The following is a 24064-nucleotide window of genomic DNA, read 5'->3' on the forward strand; positions in this document are numbered from 1 at the left end:
CTCATTTGACCACACTATAGGTATTGTCTTTAAAATAAAACAATAACAATCGATTAGTTTTTAGTGGGTACAATTTTTGTGGAAAGAAGTGTACCGAGTAGCGTGTAACCTTTTTTTTATTGCTTAGATGGGTGGACGATTTCACAGCCGACTTGGTGTTAAGTGGTTACTGAAGCCTATAAACATATACAACGTAAATGCGCCACCCACCTTGAGATATAAGTTCTAAGGTCTCAGTATAGTTAGTTACAACGGCTGCCCCACCCTTCAAGCCGAAGCGCATTACTGCTTCACGGCAGAAATAGGCAGGGTGGTGGTACCTATCCGTGCGGACTCACAAGAGATCCTACCACCAGTTCCTTATAAACAGTCGCTTTAGGCAATGCATTAGAAACGATTATCATTTTAATGATTGATCGCTGATACTAGATACTTACAACTATAGTGTCAAGATCTATTAGTAGTTGCAAAAATATGAATATTGAACTTTAATATAAACTAGAGGTCCCGCAGTAGTCGAAATTCGACTATAATTAATTGGAATTGTAAGTTTGTACACATACTACAATCGTAATTTCGCCAAGGCTACACTATAAAAAAACATTAATAAAGACAAACAATATTTAATCTACTCTCAATTTGACAACAGACGTCAAGAACAAAAGTTTGACAATAAATAGTATGCATGCGTGTGTGCGTCAAATACATGGTATGTAGTGTGTGTAATGTTTTCTTTATTGATTTAATGTATCTTTCATGCATTATTTAAAAAAAATATTAGTATTGTACACTTCTTCTCTATATTCTCTATAAGTGTGGAAAATTTCATACTCCTCCGTCCCCGCAATTTTCGTAAAAAGGGATACAAAGTTTTTGCTTCACGTATTAATATATAGATAGTTCATTTCGTAGTTGTAGGTTCGAGGAACTTACGGAGTAATTGGTTTAAAATGATACATAAATATTAAAAACAGCTTCATTTAAAAGACATATTAAAAATAAAAAGTTTTTTAAAAATATTTTGGTTTATTATTTACTTTCAAATTAATGGGAAACTGAGACTCAGAAATAAAAAAGTCAATCACACTATTTTATAAACACTTATAATGTTTTGGTAGTGTAGAATGAACGAAAGTGTAGTGTAGTATGAAATGGCGGAAGGGAAGCTAGGCATTAGGAGATAGTAATTATATTATATTCCGAAAATTTCATTTTTATGTTAAACATTAAATCTGCGCGCGAATCTTGTCATCTAGTGACACCTGAGCGTTCGGTAATTCCGATTGTGCCCGAAATGGTCCGAGTATGACTTGATGTGCCAATGCTCCACGCTACAATATGTTGCATCCGAATACAATAATCGAATGCGCATCTATTGGAAGTGGGCCGAAATAACTCGTCAAATATTGGCTCACTTCGGATTGTGTGTGACAGAGCTGAGGTGATATGCCCACTGAGTTTCTCGCCGGATCTTCTCAGTGGGTCGCGTTTCCGATCCGGCTGTGGATTCTGTGAAGCACTGCTCTTGCTAGGGTCAGTGTTAGCAACACTCCCGGTTTGAGCCCCGTGAGCTCAACTACACGTCAAGGAGAAGCTGAAATAGCCTTTAAAGGCTTTTAAAGCATAGGTAGGAAAAAAAGAGGTGATATGCTTAGATTGTGTCGAAGGTCATTCGTTGCCTGACTTGCGAAGAGTGAGGACGTTTCGTATGTAACTGTCAAACTGCTTGGCGCTGCGCGTTGTTATATTTTGATTTTGAACAGTACATTAAAGTGTTTCTTCATACCAAATCAAATTATACTTTTGTTATTGAAACACAATCTCATTGCATGACTACCCACTATACGCCCACCTATGCCGAAAGATAAATAAGATGTTGCCATTCTGTGACAAATATATAAATTTGGTCAACGTCAATTGTATAATATTTCTAGTCTTTAAATCAGAAAACATTGCTGCTTCTTGGCGGGAATAGGCAGGATGCTGGTACCCACCAATATGCACTATCGTAGTATGTTGGTTCTCTTCCTTGCTTCTATAATCCTGAATGCTGAGGATCGTAGCCTCCCTTACAACTTTCTCCTCCTACTCCTATCATGCGCCAACCTATCTTTGGTTGCGCGGATGGCATCGTGGACCGAGGTGTTAAGGGTAGAGCGTATCTGGTCCGACCAACGCTTTGGATTACTGCCTCTGGACTTTCTTTCCCATACCTTGCCTGTTACTAGTGGTTTTTCAAAATTATACTCAAAAAGCGGTGCTGTGCATTTTCCAGTGAATCTCCTAGCAGCTTTGCAGACTGTTTCTGAAAGAAGTAGACGAAATAGAAAACATCACGAGAACTTGGGAAAAAAAATAGAAAATTACATTCAAAATACCAAATTCTTAATTCAATTCATGCTCATTACTGATAATAATGCAAACACAATGAAAACGTTTACGAAATAAGGAGCTTTGCTTTAATAATATTCACAAAACTAATTAATTTAATAAGTTTGCAATACAATGTACCGTATGAGTTCAATAACCGGTTCAGTTAGGGAGCGCACGCGCAGAATTAGGGCTGCCACGATTATTTTGAAAATAAAACAAAAACGAAATTAAAGATACTTATGATTTTTTTGTATTGCTTAAATTAGGACGTCAACCATAATCGGGTGTTAAGTGGTTATTGGAGCAAATAGACATCAACAATGTAAATGCCATTATCCGCCTTGAGACATGAGTTCTAAGTCTCGGTTTTATAGTACAATGGCTTCATCCCCATCTTTCAAATTGAAACACGTTACTGCTTCACACACACACCGACTTTCGTCAACAGTGCAACTGAGGGTTTTAAAATTCTTTGGTCACATTTCCAGAAAAGAGCACTCGATGGAGAGACTGGTAGTCCAGGGCCGGGTGGAAGGCAGAAGATCACGCGGCTGCTCACCGACCCGCTGGATTGACCTAATAAAGAAGGCAACTGAGTCCACTATGGTCGAATGTACTCGTAACGCTTCGAACCGCCAGACCTGGAAGCGCATTGGCTGGAGGGCGGTTGTCGGGAGCATGGGCGACCTAACAGGTCCTACTGCACATACAGCGTCAACGCAACCACGACCACTCTGACAAGAGTGTCCGACTGAGAAGAAGACTGCTTCACAACAGACAGGGTTGTGGTACCTACCCAGCGGGCTTACAAAACTCTCTGCGACCAGTATAAAAACAGTATGTTAATATGCTATAAGTAAGTGCGGAAAGGTGTCGCTATCTTTTTTTTAACACTGTCAAAGAGTGACAGCTCTTCCTGGTCATTCCTTCCTGTAAAACAGGTTAAGAATTTGGTCTTATTGCGCGTTCCTGTTTCCATGTTTTTGAGTTAAGGAAACCATATTTTATCACTGTTCGTACGTAAATGACAAAAAACATAATTACAACCCAAGCGATTGTGAATGAGTTTTTGAATGGTAAAAATTTGGTATTCAGTTGTAATGTTTCTGGGTTCCAACATTCGGCCCACAACAGACAGTCGGTGAGCCCACACTACGAAAAAAAAGTTAATTAAAGAATTAAAAAGAAGAAAGTAAAACTGGCGTTAAAAGAAAACAGTGAACAGTAGAAAACAGCAGTGAAATATAAAATAGTACATTTCTTATCATGGCTGCGATATTAATCCCGATTAGGATATTAAGAGACAGTAATTATATTGTTATTGATCCCACGGCCCACAACAGACAGTCGGTGAGCCCACACTACGAAAAAAAAGTTAATTAAAGAATTAAAAAGAAGAAAGTAAAACTGGCGTTAAAAGAAAACAGTGAACAGTAGAAAACAGCAGTGAAATATAAAATAGTACATTTCTTATCATGGCTGCGATATTAATCCCGATTAGGATATTAAGAGACAGTAATTATATTGTTATTGATCCTAGATATTTGTATTAATAATTCAAGTTAAACGGACGTCTTGATATTAATGAAAATTCCATTGAAAGATACATAGATGAGTAGATAATTCTAGCTAATATTAAGTTTTTGTAATGCATTAATTAATAGCTAGACGTGCCTCGCGTTTTCGATAAATTTGTAGCTCAGAAATGACGAAAAACATTGCATTTTCACGGGATAAATACTGTTTTTTTGTTTGTTATTTAATCAGTGAACACAGAGTCACGTACTTATTGTAGCAGCACAAGTCATTACCAAGATAAAAAGTTTCTTATGTTGATTCAGTTTCTAAGCAATCTTTGTGCGAAATGGCATATACAAATCCGATCAACCTGCTTAGCGTGATCGGACAATAAATATACAAACAATAAATTTTCTATAACTCTATCCGGTCAATTATTATTCAAATCATTTTTCCAGAAGAAAAGCTAGAACTCATTACAACTATATAATAAACCATAGTGAGTTAGAAGAGGTTGATAGCATTATGGATGTTTTGCGAAATTGGAGTACTGCAGTGTCACTAGGATTGCATTTTCATGACGTGTACAAAATGAAGTTGGTAAGGGCCCAAAAGCGCTTTCTATGCCCCCTTGTTTTCTCCTGCAATGTTGCTAGAAGTCTTAAGAGTTGCTCGGCAAGATTGAAGCTTCTTACCAGATGAGCTCCTCTGGGCGCGGAGACGCACGCTCTTGCACAAACTTGCTAATGGAGAATATAATTTTCTCGATCTTCTTTCGATTCTTCTCGAACCTCTTCTGAACTTGAATGTGCCATTGCTCTCGGTAAGGGCTCCGAGGATGTTCAGGGGTGCTAGATACTTCATCAAGGTTAGTAAGAATGAACTTCACAACAGACCAGTTGGGGAATTAAATAATTTGCACAGCAGATATTTTTTGGACGTTTTCACTGGCACTGTCGACAGTTATAGACAAGACGTCTGTAACTTTAACCTTACTCATCTTTCTCCTGCCCTTCTCCCAGTCAACGGGGGTCGGCGCAACATTTTTTCTCCTACCATACTCCTCTATCATATACCATTTCTTCGCTCACTCCCCTCTTACACATATCGTTTTTCACGCAATCCATTCATTTCTTCTTAGGTCTACCTCTTCCTCTATAACCTTCCAGATTCATAGTTAACACTCTCTTACCAACCTCACTTTCTTTTCGTCTCATCACATGTCCATACCACCCCAAACGCGCACTTCTCAACTTCTCTGTCAGAATGCCACTTTCAGATCTCCTCTAACTTTAACCTTACTGAATAAGCTTATTTATGATTTGTAATAATGTACGTACTGTTAAATTTAGTAACGAATCATAATGTTAAATGTTGTAATGTTGTATTTTTAGAACAGTAAGATAAGGCTTGGCTCGGTAGGCAGCGGGTTGGCTCTGCCCCTGGCATTGCTGAAGTCCATGGGCTACGGTAACCACTTACCATTAGGTGGGCCGTACGCTCGTCTGCCTACAAAGGCAATAAAAAAAAAGACAACCCATTAATTTCACCAATTCATGCCATCGGTACCTGTTTTGTAATGATGTTAGCATTTAGTGCGATATTAATGTTCGTGTTACTTGTGATGTTTTGTGCTGATGTATAAAATGATGGTATTTAATGAATAATAAAATAAAGCACAGTTAGCGTGTGGCGGTTACTAGAGTCTTTATATAGAGCTTCCAAAAAGCTATTCTGAAAGCCCTAACCGTGCGCAATATGGTCGACTCGCAACGTGACTCGCTGCCGATCCTATTAAAATACCTGCTGCCTCAAGATGTTTTAATACCACACTAAAATATATAATATGATATTCAACGTATTGACGATCTAAGCTCGGCCTACGTAAGCTGTGCTCAGTTACCTTATACAACAGGTTTGTTTGACTTATATGAGGTGTAGCTGGAATAGATTTTAATGTGTTTGTATATAAAGATGGAGCTACCATATTCTTTATTGTTACACAAAAAAACATAAAGTTTGTTTGCGATTTTCAGTCTCTGATGACGATTTATAGTCGATAATCGACTATGAAGATTACTCAGAAAAGGCCATTCTACTTATAATTGAGGTAAGATTTTCGGCGACTATGTATATCGGTAGCAAATTACGACAAAAACAGTCAGACAATGCCAAATATCTTTCAAACCTTCGACTTCAAATCGATACTGCCATTTTGTTGGCGATTGAAGACGTAATACTGTCATTTAATTTTAAATTATTAATCAATGCGGTATACAGCACGGGTTTATGAATATCCTGTAAATAATATCTATTAAATATCTTACAATAATTTACAAAGATGTTCCAAAATACAATTGCTACAAGAGAATGGACTGGTGGTAGGTCTTCATGTGACCTTTCGGCCGTGAAGCAGTAATGCGTTTCGGTTTAAAGGGTGGGGTAGCCGTTGAAACTATACTGAGACCTTAGAACTTTTATATCTCAAGGTGGCTGACGCATTTACGTTGTAGATGTCTATGAGCTCCAGTGACCACTTAACACCAGATGGGCTGTGAGCTCGTCCATTAATCTAAGCAATAATTTAAAAAAAAGACAATGCCAAATATCTTTCAAAAGAAAGACTTCGACTTCAAATCGATGCTACCGTATTGTTGACGATTAAAGATATAACACTGTCATTTTATTTTAAATTATTAATCAATGCGGTATACAGCACGGGCTTATGAATATCGTGTAAATAATATCTATTAAATATCTTGAAATAATTTACAAAATACAATTGCTACAAGAGAATTAAGAAGAGACATTATAATGTTATGTTCATTTTAAATATAACAAAACGTTGCCCACTTCAGCCTATAATATTATAAAGCAAAGCTAATCTGTATTGGCTATCTAACTACAACAAACCAGATCGCGTGACAAGTTAATTGCGTATTAATTCCCGTCGGAATCCGGCCCTGTTTAGCTGTAATTACGAACACACTTATATAGCGGGCCGAATGAGCCGGTCCTGTCCCACACGTACCCTAGAATTGGGACAAGTGATATTATTTAATCAGAAACTTTCTTCATAATCGGAACGCCTTTTTCAGTTGTTTGAAGGTTCTGCTCGTCTGCTTTTGATACAAATATGTAATTTAAGTCAAGATGTTATGTCCAGTGCAAGTATATCAATGTCGCCACTTTTTTAAGCTATTGCATAGCTTTTATCGCGGGCCTTGAGCGCGGCGACCGAATCATGTAATTCTGTAACGAAAAAAACCTTACACCCCTCACTCCGCCTACCATGTAGCTCGCGTTCAACACATTCACACGTTGGGCTTGTGTAGTGTTTGTGAATAAGCGCGTGGCGTGACGTCACACTGCATGCGCATCATGAAAAGTCTGCCCATCTCTCTCTCGCGCGGTCTAGCTTATGAGTGTGAAGGGGACAGTTAAGGTTTTGCTTTTATTAATGTTTAATATAGCATAGTCTTGGTTTATTATTGTTTTAATATTAAATTATCATTGTCTAATTATAATTGCATAAGTTGATAAAAAATGCTATGCAATAGCTTTACCGCGGCAGTTCCCGAGTGCCACACGTTTTTTTTTTACTTGGATGGGTGGACGAGCTCAGAGCCTACTGGTGTTAATTGGTTTCTGGAGCCCATAGACATCTACAAAGTAAATGCGCCACCCACCTTGAGATATAAGTTCTAAGGTCTCAGTATAGTTACAACAGCTGTCCCAGCCTTCAAACCGAAACGCATTACTGCTTCACGGCAGAAATAGCCAGGGTGGTGGTACCTAACCGTGCGGACTCACAAGGGGTCCTACCACCAGTAAATACCATTTACTCTATTTCTGCATGCGGCAGATATGTGTCCCACTTTGAAATGTGGTACTGCCATTATATGGTACAAATGACACTTCGATTTTGCAGAATAAGCGTAATTACTGATTACGAGGCTATTTATTGTGTGTTATATTTATTGCTTAAGCTGCTTAAAGTATGCTGCCTTTTTATTCCGGCAGAATCTGCTGTCGTTGAGTCATCGGCTTTTTCTACTACGACGTAATCATGTACATATTAAAGAATACTCATCCTTATTCATTATAAAATACAACACAAAATTTAATGTACTTGTTAACTTTACGATAACGATACATTTCTAATTCTTCATTTCTATTTCTGCCGTGAAGCAGTAATGCGTTTCGGCTTGAAGGGTGGGGCAGCCGTTGTAACTATACTGAGACCTTAGAACTTATATGTCAAGATGGGTGGCACGTTTACGCTGTAGATGTCTATGGGCTCCAGTAACCACTTAGCACCAGATGGGCTGTGAGCTCGTCGACCCATTTGAGCAATAAAAATAAAATAAAAAAGGCATATCCGTAATTATAAATTATTGAAAAAAATATATTCAAAGTAAACGTATAAGTAAAATGAAATCATACAGATAGATGGCTTAGTAAAATATTTGTAATGAAAATATCAAAATAGCTCATGTTTAAATGAGGTTAATGCTTAAAAAAAAACTTACAAAAAAAACTAGCCTGAAAATTATTTAAGTTTGGCTCATAATAAAAAACATACAATATCATTATAATATAATAGAGAAACATTCCCCAGTTAGATATTTCAAACGACTCGAAGGCTATAAAGCTAAGTGTACACGAAGAACAAAAGGCCTGCAATCTAAAACCTGCTACTCCGAGATCGGTGTCCGTCGAACATCCGATTTATAGACGGTATTACCTGCAGCGGCCCCCGGGCGCGACTTGAGTTAGTGCCCGAACCTTGATGCTTGCGCTTGTCCGCCGTGTGCGCTATGCTTCATGTGACCATGATTTTGAGACTAGCTAAACTTGTTTTTCACTGTTGAAATAAAATAATTAAATCACCACGAATTTATTTTCTACTAGCTGACCCGGCAGACTTTGTAGTGCCTCAATCGATAAATAAAAGACCTAAACTTTTGTATAAAATAAACATGAAACAAACAAAAGGAATCCGTCCGACGGGGGACACATCAAAGGGAAAACAAATTGTTATTTTTATTTAAATCCGAGCATTTTCATATTTATCTATCTTTTAAACCTTCTCTGGACTTCTACAAAAAATTCAAAACCAATATTAGCTAAATCGGTCCAGCCGTTCTCGAGTTTTAGCGAGACTAACGAACAGCGATTCATTTTTATATATAAAAAAATATTATTATTTATATGTCGGAGAAGCCATAATTAATAACACTATCGTCAGACATCGTAAGGGCAAATAGGGTGATCGAGCTAAGAGTAATATTGAGTACACCAAACACGTTTGTTGTCTTACAACAATTTAGAAATCCTCTCTTGACGTTAGCAAACGAAAACGAATCAGAGTTGTTTGGACGGAGGCACCGCTCCTCAAGAAGGCTGGTTGTTGAGTGTGATGGCGTCTACACGCCTCCATCGGCTAGGCTCTGTCGTAGCACGAAGTTAGCCGAGTTCCGATGATACTGCAATCGTTTAGCTCCCAAACTAAAGACCGATAAGATATTGCATTTGTTACAAATGGCTCACGTTTTTATTTATTTATTGCTTAAATGGGTAGACGAGCTCACACCCACCTGGTATTAAGTGATTACTGGAACACATAGACATCTACAACTTAAATGCCGCCACCCACCATGAGATATGAGTTCTAAGGTCTCAGTATAGTTACAACGACTGCCCCACCCTTCATACCGGAACCCGTTACTACTTCACGGCAGAAATAAGTTGGGTGGTGGTACCTACCCGTGCGGACTCACAAGAGGTCCTACCTTCGTACTTTCACGTTTACAGCTTAAATCATTGGATTTGTGAAGTCACACGAATGACGGACTGGTCTTTTAAGCTCAAAAAAATCAAACATTCGTTTAACTGTAATCTTAGTTTAGTGAAAATTTTGTTGGCAATAACATTCCGAGATTAATTCTAAGACATTGTCACCCTACAAAATATCTAATGAGAGCAGATACGTCAAAGGTGTGGCCGGCGTAACGGCAGTTGTAATTACACCGATGCAGAGCTACTTGCTCATTTCGTTTATTAATTTTAATAGCCCGTTTATTCTGCTGACAGTATACAATGTCTTCTTGTATGATAATATTAAGATGTTCGTATTCTTCTATGGATACCTGATACTTCTGTTCAGTTCTGTGTATATTAGCCATGAAAGTTGAACAATTGCTTCAAGATTTCGGGTGAATCCGCGAATAATGAAAAAAATCGAGATCAATTCACGATTCGTTCCTGACCCCAACCATTTTACAGTGCCGATATTAATTTCATATTGACAATGTCGGTAATGAGCTATCGGTTTTTTAGAGTTTGAAGTCTTGGTGATGCTTTTAGTCAGCTTTATGCTTGCAGTGTGCGTGCCAGCAACTTTGTAAACTTTAGAACCCAAGGTTAATTTTTTACAAATATTCCAGGAAAAGCCATTCTTTTCTATTCTGATCATCCACTTAATTAAGATGTCTACTCTTTTCTGGTATTGAGTTACGTTACGTGCTCTGAGGAATTATTCGAGATGATACCATCATCTCGTTTTTACCATCGCACCGCCCGCCACCGGAGTAGATTTCATCCGTACTACCTGGAGCCACTGCGGTCATCCACAGTGCGTTTCTTGCCACGTACCATCCGGCTATGGAATGAGCTCCCCTCCACGGTGTTTGCCGAGCGCTATGACATGTCCCAGGCTTGTGGAGAGTATTAAGCGCTAGGCAGCGGCTTGGCTCTGCCCCTGGCATTGCTGGAGTCCATGAGCGGCGGTAACCACTCACCATCAGGTGGGCCGTATGCTCGTCTGCCTACTAGGGCAATAAAAAAACGTTATTTTAAACAGATGTATATTGTTATTTGGTAGAAAGCTAATCGCATACGGATCACGGATTGTCACTTTATAACAGACCAACCAGTAGTGAATTTTTGAGGAAAGATCTTTTTCGAAAAACGCCTATCTACAATCAGCTCACAATCCACTTTTTATTATACTGAAGCAAACTCTCGCCAACTAAGTAAGCATTCTTATCTCGCGGAATCATCGTCTTAGATTATTTTAATGCCAGGGGCAGAGCCAAGCCGCTGCCTACCGGGTGCTTAGATGGGTGGACGAGCTCACAGCCCACCTGGTGTTAAGTGGTTACTATTACCCATAGACATCCACAACGTAAATGCGCCACCCACCTTGAGATATAAGTTCTAAGGTCTCAAGTATAGTTACAACGGCTGCCCCTCCCTTCAAACCGAAATGCATTACTGCTTCACGGCAGAAATAGGCAGGGTGGTGGTACCCACCCGCGTGGACTCACAACAGGTCCTACCACCAGTAATTACGCAAATTATATTTTTTATTATATTTCGTTATTTATATATTTCGTATGCTCAACAATATTAGTTCCTAGAAGATCTTCCAGTCCCCCCATTGGGATCTCTGGTAGAACAGCGGTTTGAATGTCGTTCCATGCCGATTCTCGCTCGTGTAATGGAATGAAGTATTAAAAGATACGTCACTTAAATCTCTGGAAACCTCTGCGTGACAGTTACGGCACGCGTGAAACCATCCATCACGACGCGCGCTAACAGAAATACCGCTTTCCAATTGTACTTTATATCACCTTTGTTGCCTTAACATAGAGTCGTAATTCAGGTTACGAAACTGCATTTTTAGATATGTGCGCGGGTATGTTACAAAATTAGAAATGCAGCTGAAAAAGCCGTTACTGTCAACAAATTCTGTGGAGTATGTTTATCTTGATATGTCTTAATAAAATTGTGTTTGTGGTCGAGAACTCTGCGTCGCAAGTATGGGGGGTTTGTTGATACGGAAAATTGCGATATGACTTTATTTTTTTTTGAGGATAAGATTGACGATCTAAATAGGTGGTATATAGGGTGAGTATTTATCTTGTTAGGTTGGTGAAATTTTGTGTTAGTTAATTTAATCTTAGAGATTGAATTGGTGTTTATGTTGATTTACTGGTGGTAGGACCTCTTTTGAGTCCGCACGGGTAGGTACCACCTCCCCACCACCCTGCCTATTTCTGCCGTGAAGCAGTAATGCGTTTCGGTTTGAAGGGTGGGGCAGCCGTTGTAAGTATACTTGAGACCTTAGAGCGCATTTACGTTGTAAATGTCTGTGGGCTCCGGTAACCACTTAACATCAGGTGGGCTGTGAGCTCGTCCATTCATCCAAGCAATAAAAAAAAATGTTTAAATTTGATTTGAGAACTGTAAGCTTCTGAACTATTTGCTGTTTAAAGACCATTGCGCGGTTAGTTAGCACTGACGGACTTCCAGAATCCAAACACTTCGATGCTTTAAGCGAAAACTTTGAAATTGATATTGTGACGGAAACTGTAAATTTAAGTTTATGAACTTTTAAGTTCGACCTTCGAACTAATTTGAACTTTTATGTCGCAATACACGAACTAAACACTATAAGCCACTATCTCTATCAGTCAATTCGTCGATTGTTCCAAAGGTAGTGACGTCACTGCCGCCAACAAAGAACCGATAGAACCTATACACCCGGTATTGATTAAAAAAGCTACATAAATTAGCGAATTCGAGGGGTCGAGTGGGGGGGTTGTTGTCAAAAAAGTTTTATAAGTGTTTATGTGTACGTGCCTCCCCCTCCCCCTTTGACGACCCGCGCTGACACCCTTTCGCGTATACCAACATTCGTATAAAATGCCCGAGTACGGATATCGAAGAAATTGGATAGAGACCAATTCGTCTTCTCGCATTAAAATTGTATAATCTCAAAACTTACTAATTTTACAGGAGAGTGTTCTAAAGGGTTAACATGTAATATTTTTAATATTAATCATAATATTTGCAACATTGATATTTTATTTTTTACCAGTTACATTATCTATCATTTAAAGTAAGATAAAATTTAGTTAATAGTAGTCAAAACATAGGTAAACTAAAAAAAAACAACCTAAACTACGTTCTTTTGACAGTATTTATGAGAAAAATATTGGTGATACCAAATGTTACGCATATTAACTCAATTTCGAATATTTTTGGAAATTGTACACTTTTAATGCGAAAAGGCGAATTGTTTTGTGATTTCGATTTTCAGTTTATCGTTAAGTAATACTGTGAGACTGTATAGCACAATATTATTATTGTTTTCATAACATTGTGTTAAAATTAATGACCGAGCTTAGCTTAGCTTAGCTGAAAAGATTACTCATTGTTGTTGAATCATTGAAATTAATGTGATATGATAACATGACATTTTAATGTAATTTCATTGTTAACAGACCAAGTTCCAAGCATGAGCATTCATGAGCTTCATTAAGTTGAAACAGTGTTAATGAGTAACATTTTGTTAGGTCTTTGATTCAATCGTCTATGATAATCGGAGCACATATAACTATTGCAATAATTACTGCAGTCCATGGACATCACACTTTTACTTTCGGTAGAACCTCTTGTGAGTCCGCACAGGTAGGTACCACCGCCATGCCTATTTCTGCCGTGAAACAGTAATGCATTTTGGTTTGAAGGGTGGGGCAGCCATTGTAACTTGAGGCCTTAGAACTCGAATCTCAAATGTCGATGTCCATGGACTCCGGTAACCTCTTAACAAAGGTAGACTGTGAGCTCGTCCACCATTCTATGCAATAAAATTATAAAAAAAGATAGTACATGACGCTTTGCAACAGATACAGCCAAGATGTTGTTACCCACAAACCAATCTATCAATAATAATGAAAATGAATGATTGATTGGGCCATCGGGAGATACAATCAAAATTACATACGCGACATCCTGAAATCACTTTTACTCCACACTGAACATTGACATACAAGTACATGTAAATTAAACACCACCGCACACAGATACGCACACAAATAAAAACGTGAAGAAACACCGCCGAGAGGAAGAATGTATTAAGAAAGCCAGAGCGAGACGACCTTCTAATTAACACCTCAAGAGCGAGAGAGACGAACGACACGACACGCTAATTATTAAGAATACAAGAAGAACGCGTTTTATGTAAGGCCGCGAATTTTATCGTTGTGTGCGTATTTTTTATGTCGGTGTGAACCGCTTTTTACGTATGTGTGTCGTTATTAACTCATTATGTGAAGAGTTAACAAGTATATAAGTCTTTATTTACTGGTTAATTGAAAGTGGTCGGTGATAAGGGCATGGCAAAGACAGCAATATCGAATTTCATGTTTGGTTTTTGTTCTTTGAAGTAATTTAACCGGAGGTACTGTCTGATTCATACAAAGTCTAAGTTTTGGAAGGTACTAGAAAGTTTGCACGAGATATGCGTTGTAAAAATTATTGTCTAATAAAAAATTACTGGTAGGGTGCATTGCAAGCTCGCACTGTTAACTTTTCGACCTATTTCTGGTGCGGTTTGAAGGGTGGAATATTACAGCAATTAAGATTTTGACCTCAAATGTCTAGATAGCGGTATTCATATAGTGGTATCCTTGAACTGCGATGACCACTTAATATTAGGCGCACCCTGATCTCATTTCCTGATTTAAATTAATAAAAAAAAGATGTGTGGTGTCGTGGGACAGCGGATAGGTACGAAGTTCCTTATTGTGAAAATATTAATTTTAAGTTCTATACGAGGTATAAAGAAAATAATTATTCGGGTATTCATTTTTTATTATGATTTTTTATTGATAAAAAAAAAATTAAAAAAAACTACATTACAAAGTTATCAACTTTAGTTTATTCACAATGATTTATAAAAGGTATATGTCGAATAAAATGAGGTTATGGGTGTAAATAAAAGGGAAGACGTGATTTCAATGTATGTAATTTACATGAAATACAAACCACTAAATCGTGGCTTGGAAGGAAGGTATGCAAATGAATTTTACTAATGAGAAGTAAGTCATAATTATTTCACAACTTTTAATTTTGAACTCACAAGAATTACCTAGTTAAACATTTTTAAATGCAAACCGACATAGATTGTACTCACAATGTTTCCTTTCCGAGAGCTGGAGCAAAAGTGCCGGTGCGACGCAGGTCACTCCCTTTTTATACCATTTGTTCAACACCATAACATTTAGAGTTACCCACAATATTTTTACAAAATAATTATTAAGGTAATCGATGCAGTTTTACTTTGTTAAATTGATTTGATTTTATTACAATTGATTTTAAAATATTAGCACTAAAATAATCTATCAGCGAAAGTAATTCATGTCTGAGATTTGACCAATCACAATAAATGTGACTACCACCATTTTAACAAAAATGGAAGTAGTTGAAGGAATTCGGCCTCGTAGTAAAACATCGCCTAATTATTAACGACATTGACATTGCGACATTGTTCACAAATCAACAAATCGTCATTAAATAATTTAAACAATAATTTTATAATGAATAAACTTAAAATCAAGTTTCTAAAAATCGTTGCGGCGACATTCTAAAAATCGTTGCGGCGACACGGCCATACTGATGCGCGATGCGTGCTCTGCATCGCTTCTGGTATGTCCTGTAATAACTGAGGTCAAGAACTTCCACAATTCACTTAACCATTGCGCATAATCTTTGCATAATCAAGTTTCTAAAAATCGTTGCGGCGACACGGCCATACTGATGCGCGATGCGTGCTCTGCATTGCTTCTGGTATGTCCTGTAATAACCGAGGTCAAGAACTTCCACAGTTCACTTAACCATCGCGTATAATCTTTGCACTGTTCATTCCACATGACAACAGCACTAGCATATTATTATGTTATCGTAATTGGAAAGGATAGGGTGGTGATGGGTCGATGCTGCTAAACACAGGGGCCCTAAAGGAATGAGTGAAGGGTCGATGCTGTGCTCTGGGCGGTCTCGTACGCCGTGGTACACAGGGGACTATAATTCTTTCAGGACAGGACATTGGCTTATTGAACGCTTCCATACGTCAATAGCATCTTTTGTTTTGGCTTATTGAACGGCTCCACACGTCAATAGCATCTTTTGATTTGGCTTATTGAACAACTCTGCGTGTCAATAGCACTTTTTTTTTTTTTTGGCTTATTGAACGGCTCCACACGTCAATAGCATCTTTTGATTTGGCTTATTGAACAACTCTGCGTGTCAATAGCATTTTTTTTTTTTTTTTTTTGGCTTATTGAACAACTCTGCGTGTCAATAGCACACTTACATTACCTTGCTTTTCGACCTTTACTACGGTTCGTAAACAGATTCGTTGCTTAGATGGGTGGAAGAACTCACAGCCCACCCGGTGTTAAGCGGTTACTGGAGCCCACAGATATCCACAACGTAAAAGTGCCACCCACCTTGAGATACAAGTTCCAAGGTCTCAAGTATAGTTATAACGGCTGCCCCACCCCTCACACCAAAACGCATTACTGCTTCACGGCAGAAATAAGCAGGGTGGTGGCTCCCACCCACGCGGACTCACAAGAGGTCCTACCACCAGTAAGCACCTATCACCAGTAATTATTATTAATAATTTTTCATTAAATGATAGTTGACATAAGAAAAGTGGGTAGTATTAATACTCATCTCCCAATAGTCTGGCGATCTATGGGACGCGCTGGACACCGCAAGAGTACGGCATCAGCTGGCTGGTGCGATGTTGCCGCGTTGCGGGAGGGATCAACATTCGGTGCTGCATGTAGCGGCGACACGGTCGTCCGATCACCACAGCCGGGTAGTGGTGCACAACACAATTGTTCATGCGCGACTTGTGTGGTCGCCCACGATGCCCCATTACCTTTTTCACAAGGTAGCGGTCATTTTCTAAAATCCTGTAAACTTCGTAAGGCACACTTGTTGGAATCTGTGGACAGTACAGTTTAAAGCTAGCTGAAAATTTTCTAACGCCGTGTGCCATTCTGGTGTCTCGTAATCATTTTATGATGAGGCAATTTTTTAATGTTGCAATCACCCGCTCTATCTGGCCGTTAAGCTCTGCTTACGCCTGGTGCTATAGAATGTAATTCAATACCAAAAGATTAACATTAAGTTTTAAAGTCGCCTAAAAAATTCTCGTCCTTCATCAACGACGATCTGCCTCGGGGCTCCAAACAGGTGAACAGCTTGCGTTAAAGCTGGAAGAGTGCTATGTTGACTTGTCATCGGTGTAACGGAGCAAAACATATTTACGGAGCAAAACATATTTGGTGAATGAGTCTACTACTACGTACTCCTGCTCATTAGGAGTCTCCAGCTTACCCGTAATGTCTATGTGTATTCCTTCAAACGGAAGGGTTGGCTTCGATATAAGGTGCAACTGTACCTGAGTAGCTCCGGATGTTTGATGTCTTATATCATGCATTTATCTACCAACTCTATAACAGTGGAGCTCATTTTATCGAAAAAAAAAAAAATAATCTTCCTTAGTTTTATGAAGAGTTTTCTTCCCCTAAATGTTTAACAGCAGTATGATTGGTATTAATAAGGCTCCACAGAAACGACTTTGGTACAACAATTAGTTTCATTGCACCCAAGACATCTCTACTCTTAAATTTAAGGATATTATCTTCGAATTGGTATCCTGACCACTGTGCAGAGCATCTATAATAGATCATAATAGATCACAGTTGGCTATCACGTTGTTCAATATTTAGCCAATCCAAGTTTCTGGAAATGAAATTGACTGTCAATGGGTTCGGGTTTCTGCTTAGGAAATCCGTGTGCTGCATCCGCTCGCCCATCCTATATTCAATTTCAAACTCGAAATTTTGAAGAAAGGCTACCACCACCTTTGAATGAGAGGCAATAGGTCTCTTTTGTTGCTATCCGGAATTGCTTTCAATTGGCACCCATAAAGAAAACGCCGAAAGTGTTTTATAGCTCGTAACTACAGCCTAATTTCTATGTCTGTTGTATGCATACTAAAGTAGACCACCACATGGTGACTCTTGTTAATAATCTGCACTAAAATCGCTTCAAATCCGATGCTGCTTGAATCAGTAAATAGTTCTATGGGTTCACCTACTTGAAATATTGTGAGGACCGGTGAGAAGTTAAATGGTGAATAATGATCTGACGAGCCTGTTTATGTACGTGAGTCCATTGCCATTTGAAAGACTATAAGGGAGCTATAGTAAGCGTGAAATCAGAGCTTAAAACGACGAAAATACTCCGCAAGGCCGTTAAATTGGCGAATTTGTTTTTTAATATTAGTCTGTATCGGGGCCTTCAGTAACGATTTGTCCTTTTTTGATTACATTACCGAGATACTCAATCGATCCTTTAACGAAGAGGCATTTATCGATGTTAATGGAAAATCCTGAATAGCGTAATGTTATTAGTATTCTCTCTAGGTATTGAAGACCACATGCCAAAATCATGACTTATGAATTTGATCCGTACACATTTGAGCTACACTATCATTATGAACTTGAACCGCACTAACAGGACTTCTGGCGGAAGCCCGATGCCATATCGAGTGAACTATAGTATAGACCACCTGCTAATTGGTTGATCTGATTACCTATTAAAAGGAGGGGATAATGATCATGAATCTATTTGCATTAAGCTCGCGATAGTCGACGCACATGCGATCATCACCTTTTTTTTTTTTTTTTTTATCTTTTTCACAAGTATGATTGGGCTAGAGTAAGGTGATTACTGCGGACCCACGTGTAAAAATAGCGAAATATTTATTGAGTAACGTTATTAATTAATTAATCTGATTCATTATTTAGATCACTATTCAAATTTCCAAACAAACCGGCTTTCGATTGCATGTGCACGACACAGGGTTGAGAAAACAAACGTACGCTTTGCTCAGTTACAACTACAGCTACTCCCGTTCTGCATAATAAATGCATAATAAATTTGCACTTATTAAAACATTAAAGTCAATTCGTGATCCGGTAAGATAAGACTTAATCTCAACATTTATGTCGTCAATAACACACTGTTTTTAACATATTAGTAGACACTACCGAAGAGGGACCCATTCCACGTAGGTAATTAACCGTATATCGTTTACCCGGTAATTCGCAGTAGATCACTCATAACAACATTCTGTTCTGCTGTCAAAGGCTGTATCAATAATTATGTCATTTACCCTCATGCGCATAGTATTTAAATTACATTAGTTCTTTAAAATAAAATTAACGTATGAAGTAATTTGCTTTTCTCGGCGGTAGCAGGTGTCGAACGTATGACAAAATTTTATCGCTCGGTCTAGATAATAACGCCGGTGCCGTAGAAATACTTTTTCGTTTGGCCGTTTATCGGAATCTACTACCGTACTTTTATACCGACAGCCATGACTACATGACTAGAATGTCCGTTTTTTTTTTTTTTTTACAAAAACTGCAATTGAGGCATTCGGTTATGTAGTGTATTAAGCGCTTAAGAGGTGGATGAGAATGAAATTAGGAAGTTTAGTACCTACTACGAATATAGGAAGCAACGGATATTAATTCTGGTACCGAGTAAGCAGTGCCGAAGGCGTTCGTTACTAATAGTTCCTATCACTGCATCTACAGAGTCACTATCATTGAGTTTATCTCTGGTCACACGCCTCCAGAGGATCCGTGATTGTGAAAGAAATTCCACGATGTTTTTTGTATGGTCATAATTATGTTCCCTGAATAACAGCTTTCAGGTTTTAAATGTAGCAATGATATTTTGGCGTAGTTCATCTCACGTGGACGTTGTGACAAGCTAGTTATCAGCCCACATTTTAGCCCGAACTTTCAGTAAACTAGTTACTTTCATATGAATATCACAGTCGCGTAATTGGTCTTGGCTAAAGAAATATGATTATACCACTCCCGAACTCAACATTTCCGTCTGGGTCATATGCAGGGTAGAAATACGTCAGATTTTCAGTGATATATTGACAGATGTACTTTGTTCAGGATCGCCCCATCCGCGCGTGGTGCGTGGTGGCGAGCCCGATGCCACGGGTATGTTCCGTTCTTCCATTGCTGTAGGTCAACTTGAAAAGTACTGAAATAGAAAATTTTACGAGCAGAAAAAGGAATTCGTGTCTCACTTCTGATGTCGAATAAAATGAGGTTATGGGTGTAAATAAAAGGGAAGACGTGATTTCAATGTATGTAATTTACATGAAATACAAACCACTAAATCGTGGCTTGGAAGGAAGGTATGCAAATGAATTTTACTAATGAGAAGTAAGTCATAATTATTTCACAACTTTTAATTTTGAACTCACAAGAATTACCTAGTTAAACATTTTTAAATGCAAACCGACATAGATTGTACTCACAATGTTTCCTTTCCGAGAGCTGGAGCAAAAGTGCCGGTGCGACGCAGGTCACTCCCTTTTTATACCATTTGTTCAACACCATAACATTTAGAGTTACCCACAATATTTTTACAAAATAATTATTAAGGTAATCGATGCAGTTTTACTTTGTTAAATTGATTTGATTTTATTACAATTGATTTTAAAATATTAGCACTAAAATAATCTATCAGCGAAAGTAATTCATGTCTGAGATTTGACCAATCACAATAAATGTGACTACCACCATTTTAACAAAAATGGAAGTAGTTGAAGGAATTCGGCCTCGTAGTAAAACATCGCCTAATTATTAACGACATTGACATTGCGACATTGTTCACAAATCAACAAATCGTCATTAAATAATTTAAACAATAATTTTATAATGAATAAACTTAAAATCAAGTTTCTAAAAATCGTTGCGGCGACATTCTAAAAATCGTTGCGGCGACACGGCCATACTGATGCGCGATGCGTGCTCTGCATCGCTTCTGGTATGTCCTGTAATAACTGAGGTCAAGAACTTCCACAATTCACTTAACCATTGCGCATAATCTTTGCATAATCAAGTTTCTAAAAATCGTTGCGGCGACATATATAAAAATATACAATAAAAATATGTTATTTTTTGTACGTTATTACAAAGTTAAGTCGTACACTGTGTGCATTACTAATAAAAATCTTACGTTACGGACGTTTTTTCCCGGTTAAGGTACCCCGCCGCATCGTCCCATAAGGAACTTCGTTTCAAAATATATTACAATAGCAAAGTCCATACACGATTTTAATGGTGCGTAGGTTAAAATCGGAGTGTTTGAAATAAGTCACAATTGTAATCATAAATTTAACAAAATACAATATAAAATAAATGGTCGTTAGTAACTTCGATCATGTTTTATGTCTAAATCACAACACGTATACTAGGGGTGGCCAACTTGATTAGAACCAAGATCTACTGACGAAGTACTGCGATCAACCAATGACCTTTCTTGAAATTTAATGAAACAATGTAGTTCATATACATATAAGTAGCATATTTTCTTTTATTAAAATAAACCTGAAATTATGTAATAAAAGAGAACTATTGTGTAGACGAAAGGATAAATAATGTGACGTAATGGTCATTAACAAATGATATAAGATGAAGATGATGCGTGCAGCAATTGGTGATTACGCTACGCAGTCTGTTCTATGTATTTATATTTTTTGTCTTGCCATGACCGACTGAACTAATAGCCAGGATCGACGGGTCGATCGCGATCTTCCGGTTGACCACCCCTGACGTATGAGTCCGCACGGGTAGGTATCACCGCTCTGCCTATTTCTGCCGTGAAGCAGTAATGCGTTTCGGTTTGAAGGGCGGGGCAGCCGTTGTAACTACACTGAGATCTTAGAACTTATATCTCAAGGTAAGTGGCGCATTTTCGTTATAGATGTCTATGGGCTCCAGTAACCACTTAACACCAGGTGGGCTGTGAGCTCGTCCACCCATCTAAGCAATAAAAAAATACGAATACTGTCTAAAACTTAAGAAAACCACGTCACTGCATTAGCCTCGTACCATAATGACACGACCTGCCTTTGACGATAAGGCACATCGCAGTCTGATCACCTTCCAACATCCGACAAAACCTTATCTCCGCTGTTTTATTTGTTTTAAGCATTCAATGCGAACGAACGAAACAGCCTTCCCGTATCGAATAACGAAGAATGACGTAGCTCCAAAAAAGCACAAACAAATCAAGACGTCAATACCGTTGCGTTACGTTTCAAAGTTGCTTGAATATACGAACGTTAGAAGTGATATACGTCCGTCTTGCTCCCGGAAAAAGCTTGCAAGAAAGCAAAGAATGGCGGAAGAAAGGGGAAGGGACATTGTGGAGATATGTCTCAGGACGAAGTGATGAATTAAATTTTTAGGGGGTGTTTTGGGGAGGCATTTGCCCCTTTCATTGGCGCGTCTTCATCCAGCTGTACGTTTCTTTTATTTCTAATTAATTTAATTTTAATTTCCATTGCTTCGCGAACGGAAAATGTCTTGTAAATAATATTTAGGTTGAGTGGAAATATTTTGTATCAGAGCGCTTGTTTGGTCATCCATCAACGTATCGATCAATTACAATTTTGGGATTTTCTAACAGTTTTGGCATATTGGTCAAGTTTAATGTATTTTTTTTTGTATTTTTTTCTTTCTTTTTTTTTCTTTCTATTTATGCTGATAGCCTTAAGAAGCTATTTCAGTTTCACCTTGACGTGTAGGTGTGCTCACGGGGTTCAAACCGGGAGTGTTGCTAACACTGGCCCTAGCAAGAGCAGTGTATCCCAGTATCTACCACCGGATCGGAAACGCGACCCACTGAGAAGTTCCTGCGAGAAACTCAATGGGCTGTATTTTTATAATAGGCCACTATCTCTGCAAATGAAAGCAACTATAATGACAAGTCCGTTCTATCCTAAGTAAAACAGTTTGAAGTCTTACCAAGTTTCCTTGAATTAGTTCGTAAATGATGACGTCATAACCCTGGTTTCAACATGCACGCACTGCACGCATGCATGTGAATTAAAAAAAAAACTCGAATCGATAAAGCAAAACAAAAGCGTAACCCTCGGCGAATGCTAAAATCGATTCCAAAGAAGTGTCATTAAAGAACCCCCAAAAATTAAAACCCCCTGTAGGTACTCACACACGCGCGCATCTTAATGCACACATACGTTCTGCGAGTTTAATGAACTATTAGGATGCATTCGGCTTTTTTGCGTTGATAGACTTTGGGGCTAAGAAAAACAAATTGTCTGATATAATATTCGGTTGCGATTTTAGTAGTGTAAGCTTCGCTTCCAACAGCCAGGAACTAAATACACAGATTACAATAGTCCACTAGATTCTGTATTACTTTGTTTGTATCTTCAGATATACCGCTTTTTCTGCCAATTTTTCCGACTACCGCCTTTTTAATATGCCTCATCCCCATTACGGCCATTGCCCCCACCAACAGTCTTACCAATATAGCAATATGAAAATTTTCTTAATTTTAACATGATAAATTTTATATTATACAACTTCGTTCAAACCTTGTAGTAGGTACGACCACTTAAATTCGTCGATCATTGTTAACCTCAAGTTTTATAGGATGATTTTTTTTATTAATTTATGACAAGTTTGTTTTTCCATTGAAATTACCGTGATTAGATGGGTAGTCGAGCTCACAGCCCACCTGGTGCTAAGTGGTTACTGGAGCACATAGACATCTACGACGTAAATGCGCCACCCACCTTGAGATATAAGTTCTAAGGTCTCAAGTTTGGTTATAACGGTGTTACAACTTGACGTGTGCCTCACGTCTCGCGACGATTACGTCTAACCAAAACAAAATGTGAATATTACGCAGACTACAGAATAATATGGACATTAAGATAGCATGGAAAGGCTAAATAGAAAATATAAAGTAATTAATTTACCATTCCAACAGTGGTAATGGTTTAAAAGGACATATGTAGTGAGTTCTCAGTAAAAATTTGATTACCTAATATGGCAAATATACCAATAGTTTTATAACCTTATTACCCTTCATCACCATGCTAACAGAGCAGAGCTCATGGCTACTTCCTGGAAACCACTACCCTAATTCAAGGGCTTTTGAGGGACCCACAGAGTTTTCTGAGCGATGTTTCACGTCATTCTTCAATGGAGGTTTGAAAATACTGGTTTAAGGACGGGTGGAAGAGTCTATTTTTGTTTTCTCTCAATTTTGTGCGCTAGACAGCGACTAGACTGTGCATTGGTGATGTATATGGGCAAACGTGTATAAAAGCTCACCATGTGTATAAAGTAAATCGAATAATAGTTACAATTGAGCTCCGATCGCGCAATCTCCTAGATTTTACAGCGCATTATGTGTTTAGTCCAAAAACCGAAAACCGTCGAAGAAGAAT

Source organism: Bombyx mori, chromosome 3, assembly GCF_030269925.1.
Source record: "Bombyx mori chromosome 3, ASM3026992v2".
Taxonomy (NCBI): domain Eukaryota; kingdom Metazoa; phylum Arthropoda; class Insecta; order Lepidoptera; family Bombycidae; genus Bombyx; species Bombyx mori.